Source organism: Notamacropus eugenii, chromosome 1, assembly GCF_028372415.1.
Source record: "Notamacropus eugenii isolate mMacEug1 chromosome 1, mMacEug1.pri_v2, whole genome shotgun sequence".
In the NCBI taxonomy this organism is placed as follows: domain Eukaryota; kingdom Metazoa; phylum Chordata; class Mammalia; order Diprotodontia; family Macropodidae; genus Notamacropus; species Notamacropus eugenii.
In genome coordinates this window covers 740,033,052-740,042,956 of record NC_092872.1, presented here as the reverse complement: position 1 = coordinate 740,042,956, position 9,905 = coordinate 740,033,052, and positions in this window count along the sequence as shown.

Below are 9,905 nucleotides of genomic sequence, written 5' to 3'. Positions count from 1 at the left end.
TATGTTGTTATTCTTGTTACTACTACTTCTCAGGGTTATCATGAGGATCAAATGAAGTAGTGTTTTTAAACAGTATAGCACAGTGCCTGTTTGCACGTGTTTCCTTGTCCTCATCCTTGTTCCCTTCTTTCCTTTGCTTTTTTATAATAAAATGTTCCCGTAACATCTTACTGTGGTTAGAGGTTGTTCTTTGTTCCCAAAAGGGGATTGAGAGTTTACTGTGCCAGAAGAAACACTGGAAGACAGTCAATTTTTGTCCCTTTCCCCCCTCCACTTTTACCTGTTCAACGGGTTACTACTGATTTTCAGAGGTATGAGGAAGGTTGAGAAGATTTACATATGAAGGTACATTCTAGGGAAAGGTTTGGAAGGGATGACAAAGAATCAAATCAAGATGGTTGAATAGATTTGTCTCTAATCCCTGGAGGATTATGTTAGGTTCTATAAAAAATATTATATCCTTTAGATTGTTTGTTTTTCCTTTGTTCTTAAAGAAGACCAATGACATCAAGAGGGTGATGTCTTGATTTGCAAGTAAATTGGATATAAGTGAGGCAGGGCTGTGCAAGGTCATCAGTCTCACTCTCCCTCCTCCAGGGTCAAATGTGTCTAATGGCAAGACATAGGTCAAGACAACTGGAGATAACCCTAGATGCAGTGAGAGACCTTGGATTTTTTAAGCTAAAGTCTTTCCCAGGTCTTATTTTGTCTGAGGCAACACCCATTCAGTGGTTTAAGACCAGGTAAGAAATAAGGCAAAAGATGTCCTAGTTGGTCTACTCAAACAATAATTCAAACTGTGAGGGGAAAATCATCAGGCTTTCTGGCTAGAACAGGAAAAGGGGGACTGGGAAGAAAGAATCAAAATCATTCATTCTAACCAAACTGGGATTGATGTCTATGTATTTCTGCTTGAGTGAAATGGAGAAAACCACATAAAGAAGAAAAAAATAAGCAGAGAGAAATAATTACTCATTTCAGCCTACATGTGACATATTTACAATAACCTATAAGCTCCAAGTGATTCTCTCTTCTTCATATTTAGTAAGTTTATTTTAGAGACAAATTATGAATTCAATCACAATGGTTCTGAGCCTTCACTTGAGAAAAATTTCTAATATTTAGAAAGAGATTTTCTGGTTAATTTTACATTTTTATTTCCCTAATCAAGTTTGGCCTTTTTTATGATTAATGCAAAATTCAGTTTACTGGAAATATTTGTGTAATTTATATTACATCATGTTATGTCATGTCATGTTATGTTGCATTGTATTATATCATATCATATTTGCAGCTAAACATTTACTGGAAAAGAAAATTAGAGAAAGACCCAACCTTTTCTTGAGACTTTTTCTAGCATGGTTCTTCTGCTCTAAGATGCCTAGAAAGTCAGTGACCCCCAACAATAACTCCCTTTTCCCCTCACAGCTTTACTCTACCTTTACAACTCTAAGATGTACTGGAATGCCATGACTGTGCCAACTTCTCTACTTCCAAACCTTAGAATCTCTCTGTGGGTCAGAGATAACACCTTCCTTTTACATGTATTCCTTGAGCATGACCAAGTCCTTTACACAATGATTTATTTTATTGATTCAAAGAGATATTCTGATTGGTTCACAGTCAGTTCTGATTTATTGACTCAATCAAGAATTATTCTTACATAACAAAAGTAATTACTTTTAAGTAAGTAGAGTTCTATTCTCACAACAATAAAAACATAAAACTATGAGGTTTATGAAAGAGAAGAAAAAGGAAAGAAAAGAAAGGAGATGAGAGGATTGGTCGTTGTCCTTAGTCTTTGAAGAGGACCAAAATGACATCACCATTGTAAAGAGAAATTTCAGTGCATCTGACTGTGGCTGATCAGACCAATATGAGCTCAGAATGCTCTACCACAGGTTGGTCACAGATAGTCCATATGAATATTTGGGGTGGATATCCCAAATTTGCACATCCTGTGTTTACTTTGTACTGTCTCAATTCTGCTTTGCTCAAAGAGCACAGCACCTTTTCCTATATGGGCACACCATGCTGAGCAGTCCTGAGCCAAGGTCTCCCATGGCACACAGTCAAATCCAAAGTTCTTGAGAGAGACCTTGAGAGTGTCCTTGTATTGTTTCTTCTGGCCACCATGTGATCACCTGCCTCTTGAAAGTTCTCCATAATATAGTCTTTTTGGCAAGTGTACATTTTGCATTCAAACAACATGGCCAGCCCATCAGAGTTGTGCTCTCTGAAGCATATTTTGAACACTTGGCACTTCACCTCAAGCAAGGACTTCAGTGTCTGGTATCTTATCCTACAAGGTGATCCTCAGAATCTTCTTAAGACAGTTCAAATGGAAGCGATTCAGTTTCTTCTCATGGCACTGGTAGACTGTCCTTGTTTCATAAGCATATAGTAATGAGGTCAGCACAACGGCTCTGTAGACTTTCAGTTTGGTAGTCAATCTAATACCTCTTCTCTCCCAAACCTTTCTTTGGAGCCTCCCAAACACTGAGCTAGCTCTGGCAATGCATGTATCAACCTCATTGTCAATGTGTACTACTAAGGTAAGTGAACTTATCCACAGCATTCAAAACTTCTCCATTTGTTGTAATTGATGGTTCCACATATGGATGGTGGTGGCTGATGGAGCACCTGTGTTTTTTTGGTGTTGATTATTAGGCCAAAATTAGCACAGGCAACAGAGAATTGATCCACACTTTGTTGCATCTCAGCTTCAGAGGCTGCATTGAGTGCACAATCATCTGCAAACAGAAAATCATGCACCAACACTCCTTCCACTTTGGTCTTGGCTTGTAACCTTTTCAAATTGAAGAACTTACCACCATTACGGTAGTTGATCTTGATACCGTGTTCACCCTCATTGAAAGTATTTGTCAACATGGCTGAAAACATCATGCTAAAAAACATGGGAGCAAGCACACAGCCCTGTTTCATGCCATTGGTGACTGGGAAGGCACAAGAGCTTTGTCCATTATCTAGAACCTGGGCAAACATGCCATCGTGAAATTGATGTACAATATTGATGAACTTCTTCAGGTTGTAGTGTGTGTTCAGGGAGGATCAGTACCTTTGGTGTGATGGCTATCGAGCCCTTTTGGGGGCTCTTTCCACCTTTGGTGTCCATCTGTTCCACCTAACTCTCACCTGTGGCTCCAAGAAGATGCAGCATGCTGTGGCCACACCCTGGTAAACCATTTTGGCAGATGGGTCAAACCAGGTTGAAGGTAACCAAGGGTTCTCAAACCCATTGGTGAATTAGGGAGGTGTCTACCCCAAGCATGTGAAGACTTCATCTGGTGGAATGGTCGGATGAGAATAATTTTTTTCCAACGACCATGAAGGCAGATAAAGCAGGTAAAGTGGAGCACTTAGAGCTTGGTTAGACACCCAAGATGCCAAGGTCATCCACTGCATCCTGAGCCATCACCAGCCATCTTGATTCTGTCCTGCCACTGACTCTGGAGGAGAGAGTGAGGCTGATGACTTCGTACAACTCTGGCCTCACTTAAATCCAATTTATGCATGAATCAAAAGATATCACCCATACCATTTCACTATTATGTCTCAAAGTCCTGTGGTGACAGACAAGTGATGAAGCAGCAGGTGTGGATACACTGGAAACTCTACTCATGACCCTGCACACAGGGGGCCCAGGCCATAGGGTCATTTCTCACTGGAAGCAGCAGTAGGACTCAGCAGCCCCCTGGGTGTCTGAGCAGCCTTTTAGGTTTTGAGGGCCATTAGGCTCCTTTCATGTTGCAAAGCACCTGGTGCCGATTCTATTCCGGCTGAGATTTACAAGGCAGGGGGACCATTGCTCATACAAAAGCTGACTGAAATTTTCCAGGTTATATGGCAAGATGAGAGGAAAGAAAAGGAGAAAGGGGGAAAGGAGAGGAGAGAGGAGAAGCTTTAATACTATCTGATTGAAATTCCCTTTAATCTCATTAAGTCAAAACAGCAAAGAATGTTTTAAAAAATCCAATAGCAATTCTTTGGCACATGTCCAAGACTGGCCTTAAAGGAGCTCAGAAGACAAAGTTTCTCCTCACTGAAAGTCTTTAAGCAGAGGTTAGATAACCACTTGTTATTGTAGTGGATATTCTTTGTTAAGCATGACTTAGACTAGCTGACCATTAACTTCCTTTCCAACTTGCTATCAATTTTCAGGCTCACAATGACACAAACGGAGCAGAGTAAGAAGTACTGATAAAGCCATTTTAATGTGGTTGGGGGTGGAAAATTTTCATGAAATACATCATCATTCTCCAATGACATTTTTCTTCTCCCTCTGGGATACTTTCCAGACTTTACTCTAGGAATATCTGCCTTTACCTCTCCCAGCCCTGTCACCATCATCCTCACTCTTGATCCCAATTCTTTGTTTCAATCTAGTGCTTTGAACTCCTTTTAATATCTCAGGTAAGTCAGAAGGCAATATAGCATCATGGAAGTATGACTCTATGTGCTGTCAAAAGACCTGGGATTCATTTTCAGACTCTACAATTAACTAGCTACGTAACCTTGGGCAAGGGATATACCAAAGGAATAGAGGAAAAACAACCTGGCAACCTCTCTTGGCTCCCAAATCCACAGATATTATCCCCTGTGGTATGACTTCCTCATGGTAGATACAACTGGTAATAAGAAGTGAAAATTCTCCTTATTTCAAAATAAAGTGGTTTCAGTTTTTCCACTGGTCTGAAATTTAGTTTGATTTATGATGTAAGAGATAGAAAATAGGAACTTTACTCCCACATGCATCATCACTGAGCAACTCACAAATTTCCCAAGTTCAAGTCACCATCTGGTCTGGAATATTCATGTCATGAGGTTTGGAGATAAATTATCATTATTCCTCCAGGGTTACCATCAGGGTTGCTCATTTTTACTTTTAGAGTCCTCTTCTTCAATAATAATAATAGCATTAATAATATTTCTCCTAATAATCATCATCATCAGCTCATAGATTTTAGAGCTGGAAAGGATGTTAAAGGCCATCAAATCCAACTCCTTAATTTTACAGGTCAAAAAAACTGAGGTATTTTACTTTTGGGGGGGGCAGGGCCAAGATGGTATAGAGGAAGCAACCCAGATAAACTCTTCCAATATCCCCCTCCAAACAACTTTAAAATAATGCCTCAAACTGAATTCTGGAGTAGTAAAACTAACACAAAGTCAGGGTGAGACATTTTTTTCAGTCCAAGGTGACTCAGGAGGTCAACAGCAGTGATCTATGGCACTAGGGTGGGAACTGGTCCTGGATACGGACAGCTGCTACAGTAGTGGCAGCAGTTTTGGTAGCTCTCAGTTCAGAGATGATACGTTGTCATACAATTTATAGAAAGAGATTATAGGAGTCTTTGAGATGACATTGAATGCACGACTGAGAGGTATTTGGAATTCTATTGTTTATCACAGTTCCAGTACAAAGAGGAGCACCACTGCTTGACGTTATGGCATAGCTGTGCTCTTGATCATAGTTCCAAGGCCAAGAAGAACACTAGCATTTGTGGTTGCAGGGGAACAAGGGTTCTTTCTGGGTAAAGCCCAGAGCATAAGCCATGAGAGCAGTGATTACACTTTTCCCCCAATCAAACCACCTTGAAAGCACCAAAAATTTGCAGACGTCAGGAACTAGCTCTGAAAACAACAGCATGAAAAATCCTGAAGATTGGGACAGTTCCCTCACACTTCAATAGCAGAGTTCAACTTTAACATAAAGTTCAAAATCAAAAATGAGTTTGGGAAATGAGCAAACAACAACAAAAAGGCTACTATGGTGGCAGGAGAGACCAAGAAACACTCAGAAGAATACATCAACTTGATAACAGCTACAACTGAAGTCTCAAAGAAAAATATTAACTTGACACAAACCCAACAGGAATTCCCAGAAAAGTTAAAGAAAAGGATAAGAGTAGTAGAAGAAAACTTGGGGAAAGAAAAGAGAATGATGCAAGAATATTATTTTAAAAAACAATAAACAGTTTAGTAAAAGAAACACGAAAAATTACTGAAGAAAATAACACTTTAAAAAAACAAAATTGGCCAAATGGTCAAAGAGGCACAAAAATTCACTGAATAAAAGAACTTCTTAAAACTAGAATTGGCCAATGAAAAAGGAAGTGCAAATGTTTACCAAAGAAAATAATGCCTTAAAATTTAGGATTGGCAATTGGAATCCAACGACACCCAGTGAAATGAAGAAATAGTAAAACAAAGTCAAAAGAATGAAAAAATAGAAGAAAATGTGAAATGTGTATTAAGAAAAACAACTGACAAGGAAAATAGATCAAGGAAATATAACTTAATAATTATTGAACTCACTAAAGACCAAAATCAAAGAGTGCAGACATCATATTTCAAGAAATTATACAGGAAAATTACCCCATCTCTTAGATCCAGAGGGCAAAATAGAAATTAAAGAATCCACTGATCATGCCTTTCAAGAGATCCCGGAACAAAAAGTCCCAGGAATATTATAGACAAATTCCAGTACTTTCAGGTCAAAGAGAAAATATTGCAAAAATCCAGAAAGAACCAATTCAAGTATAGTAGACCCAAAAACAGGGTCACACAAGATTTAGCAATGTCCATCTTAAAGGAATGGAATGGAATATGATATTCCAGAAGACAAAGAAGCTAGTATTACAACCAGGAATAAGTTACCCAGAAAAAATTGAGTATAATCCTCCAAGGAGAAAAAAAGGATATTTAATTAAATAGAAGACTTTCAAGTATTCCTGATAAAAAAGATCAGAGCTGAATAGAAAATCTGATATTCAAACACAAGACTGAAGAGAAACAAAGAAGAAAAAATGATAAACAGAAGAAAATAGAATGGAGGTAAAAATGTAGTTAGTAAGCATAACTGTGAATGGGATGAACTCACTCATAAAATAGAAGCAGATAGCAAAATGGATTAGAAACCAAAATGCAATAAAATGTTGCTTTCAAAAGACCCACTTGAAACAGAACAACATACACAGAATTTAAAGAAGTGGATGGAGCAGAATCTAATATCTTTTAGATGAAATTTTTAAAAAGGCAGGGGTAGCGATTATGATCTTAGACAAAGCAAAAGCAATAATAGACCTAAATAAAGAGGTAATCAGAGAATCTATGTTTCTCTAAGAGATGCCATAGAAATGAAATAATATAAAAAATTTACAAATTTCTGATTGTTTTTCAAATGTATGAAGAATAGAGTTAAAGTTATTAAAATAAGGGTCATTTTCCAATTGATAAATGGTCAAAAGATAGGAACAGGCAGTTTTCAGAAGAAGAAATCAATGCTATCTATAGTCATATAAAATACTCTAAATCAATATTGATTAGAGAAATGTAAATTAAAACAACTCTAGGGCACCTCCTCACACCCATCAAATTGACCAAGATGATGGAAATGGAAAGAGTACTACAGTAATGTACTGTTGGTGGAGTTGTGAAATAGTCTAACCACTCTGGCGAACAATTTGGAACTCTGCCCAAAGGAATGTAAAACTGTGTATCCCCTTTGACTCAGCAATACCGCTACTAGATCTTACCAAAAGGAAAAGCACCTTTACGTACAAAAATATTTTAAAAGGAACGCTTTTGCAGTGGTTAAGAATTGGAAACTGAGGAGATACCATCAATTGGAGAATGACTGAACAAATTGTGGCATATTATGTGATTGAATACAGAGAATCTGGTGGTGCTTTGAGAAATGATGAGCAGGATGCTTTCAGAAAAAATGGGGAGATTCATATAACCTAGTGCAGAGTGAAGTGAGCAGAACCAGGAAATCATTGTACACACTATGTGTGTTCATCCTTCCTTGCTGAAGAAGACTATGCCATCAGAGAAATAATGACATGACTTGCATTTGACTTTGTTTTAAGTGAGGGACGGCTGTACAGGTCACCAGCCTCACCCCAGAGCCATCTGAATCCAGTGACCAGATATTCATCAGGATGACTGGAGATGAGTCAGGATGAGGCAATTGGGGTTAAGTGACTTGCCCAAGGTCACACAGCTAGTGAGTGTCAAGTGTCTGAGGTGAGATTTGAACTCAGGTCCTCCTGACTCCTGCACTGGTGCTCTATCCACTGCACCACTTAGCTACCCCAGTACACAGTATTGTACACAGTAACAACAATATTGGAATAATCATCAACCCTGAAAGACTTAGTTACTCTGATCAAGACAACAATCCATGACAATTCCAAAGGACTCCTGATGAAAAATGCTATCTACCTCCAGAGAGAAAAATGAGGAACTCTGAGTGAAAGCTGAAGGACAAATGTTTTCACTTTCTCTGTTTTTCTTGCTTATTTTGGTGACATGGCTAATATGGAAATGTTTTGCAAGATTTCACGTGTAAAATTGATATCATATTGTTCACCTTCTCAGAAGATGGGGAGAAAGCTGGGGGAAGGAAGAGAATTTGGAATTCAAAAAATATTAAGTGTTAAAAATAAATAATGCCTTTTTAAATGAACAAAAAATTAAAATGAGGCTTAGGGAAGTCAAGAGACTTGTCCAGTCACAAAGCTGGCAGCCATCTAAGGGAGGGTTCCTACTTGAGGAACCCAGGCTGTAAGTCCTGTGTTCTGTGCATTGTACCACATAATACTTCTAGGATCTATGATTTCATTCATGTGAGCCCTTCCGCACATTCAGCAATGACTCAGACCTACAAACCTGCTTCAAAGCTCCTCCAGGTTCCATTAGGCCTGTCCTTGCAAAATAGACACATAACATTAAGACAAACAGATGGAATCCAAATCAGTTATTTGACTGAAAGTTCAACACCAATGGGGCAGGAGGTCTTCAGTGGAGTTGCCCAGTGATCTATCCTTGGTCCTGTGCTATTCAATATTTGTATCAATGACTTGGATAAAGTCATTGCAAAGACTTGCATTGCTCATCAAAGTTGCAGATGACCCAAATCTGGAAGGGATAGTTAAAATACTGGTGATAGCATCAGGATCTAGAAGGAGCTTGACACATGAGAACATTTGGTTGAATTAAATAAGGAAATTCCATAAGGATAAATAAAAAGTGTTGTAAATGAGTGAAAAAAATTAGTAGTACAAGAACACAATGGGAATAAACTGGTTAGACAGCAGTTCAGAAAAGGCAGTTTGGATTTTTGTGAGTCAGCTGTGTGATTGGAAACTAGATAGTGTAGTGGATAGAGCTCTGGGCCTGAAGTCAGAAAAACCTAAGTACAAATCCAGTCTCAGACACTTCCTAGCTATGTTACATTGAGCATTAGGATAATAATAGCATTTACCTCTGGGGTTATTGTCAAGATAAAATGCAATTAATACTTGTAAAGTGCTTGGCATGGTGCCTAGTAAGCATTTAACAAATCCTTCCTTCTTTCCTCACCCTCCCGCCCTTCTGTCTTTCCTTCTTTCTTGCTTTCCTTCCTTCCTTTTTTCTCCAATCCTTCCCTCCCTTCCTCCCTTCCTTCTTTCTCTCTCCCCTGCCTCCTTCCCTCAGTGTGTTATAATGGAATTGCTTTGGTGTATGAACTAGATCAGATAGAAGCTGAGATTTCTTCCAGTTTTCAGATTCTGTGATTCTGTGTGAGTCTTGGTGCTGACTACATATTCTTGGTCTAGATGCTGTAAAACACATGTTCATGTAATAGAGAGATGGGCTTGCAGTGTTTGGGCTACAAGAGAACTTTGAGAATTGCCTAATCTGACTTTGTCATTTTAAAAACTAAAGAGCACTTAGCTCTTTCTAAGCAAAACTTCAACATTATGGCAAGTAACAGTAAAGGACTCATTTTTAAAACTCAAAAGAAAACTGAAATTTAAAAAATAGAGGAACTAATGCCCAGAGAGAGGAAATAACTTGATCAAAACCACACAGAGAGTTATCAGCACATCTGAGAC